Genomic DNA, 1,623 nt, shown 5'->3' with positions numbered 1-1,623 from the left:
TTTATTTATATATGTTCAAAAATATAATATAAATGATAGGTCACCGCGCATTCTCTCAACTACAGGTTGTGACAAGATGACACATTTTGTATCGATTATACAGTAAAAAACACCATTTTGTGATTAGGAACTAAACTAAATGATAGAATTGTATTATAAATTACGAAAAGATAGCTTTCAGACAATGCTTTGAGAATATATATAGAAAAGATAGGGTCAAACGTCCGTTTTTCTGACTTGAATACGTAATAGGAAAATTACATGTAGAGTCTTTCAGAAAATGTACTGTTTTAGAGTTAACTCCCCTTAGAATACCAATTTGAAAACATTTTAAAAACAACCAAAACAAATCTACACTTGTAAAAATATTAATATGTATAACTTGTATTCTTATAAATTGGTTCTTTTAAATTAACAATTAAATTATATATCTGCATAACTGCATCACTTTTTTCTAACTTGATAGAAAATATGGACCTTATGTTATCCTGTTTTTACAATCCAAGATGGTGAAAGACACCAATACCACCTTGAGTGTTTTTTCCCCATTCAAGTCCACGATTATAATCAACGACAATTGTTTCTACTTACACGCAGTTCGATACGGCATTGTTTATAACATGTTAATCAAATTGTACGAATAATACAGTTCTCTCGTGTGCACTTATAGACATACAGTGTGACGCAGCTGATAATTCATGCTGCATTAATAACATAATCAGTAATTCATGTTCATATCTTTTCCATAACTGAAATACGGATATTATTAAATGTGCATTAGACATTATCATACATTAAAAAATGATTAACATTTTTAAATATGAGACCTGACAACTAACGACGACCAAACAGCAAATCCGCTGATTCATGAATATTTTTGTCAGTCTGAAACAATTCGAATAGAATTACATCTATAAATACATCTTCTTATATTCAGGACCTCGTCGATTTGTAAACACCTTTTGCTTCTTTGAACCTTCAGAATGTCGCATTTAGAAAATGAAACTCTTGTATCATTGAAATGACTGTATAGCTTATAATACCATGACAGCTTTACATAATTTTAGTTTGTAGAACTCATCAGTAACGATACATCAACAACATGTCGATGTATTTAATACGATGCCGTATCAAACTGCATACCAGTAGAAACAACTGACTTTGATAATAATCGTGGAAGGGAGTGAAAAAAAAAAAAAAACGCACACAAAAGCAAAAAGCTTAAATCCTGTACAAATAAAGGCAACAGTAGTATACCGCTGTTCAAAAGTCATAAATCTATAAACAAAAAACAAAATCGGGGTAACAAACTAAAACTGAGGGAAACGCATTAAATATTAGAGGAGAACAACGACACAACATTAAAATGTAACACACACAGCAACGGACTAAGCATTAGACAAAATCCGATGAGAATAACCAATATAACATCAAAACCAAATACATGAATTTGGGATAGAAAAGTACCGTGACACGTCTTATAGAAATGTGAAGTCACACTCAAATATAGAGGAAAACAAACGACACAACGGAAACACAACGTAAAAATGTTATACACGCAGAAACGAACTATGATATAACAATGGCCATTTTCCTGACTTGGTACAGGACATTTTTAAAGAA

Source organism: Mytilus galloprovincialis, chromosome 5, assembly GCF_965363235.1.
Source record: "Mytilus galloprovincialis chromosome 5, xbMytGall1.hap1.1, whole genome shotgun sequence".
NCBI classification, from domain to species: domain Eukaryota; kingdom Metazoa; phylum Mollusca; class Bivalvia; order Mytilida; family Mytilidae; genus Mytilus; species Mytilus galloprovincialis.
This window is presented reverse-complemented; position numbering follows the sequence as displayed.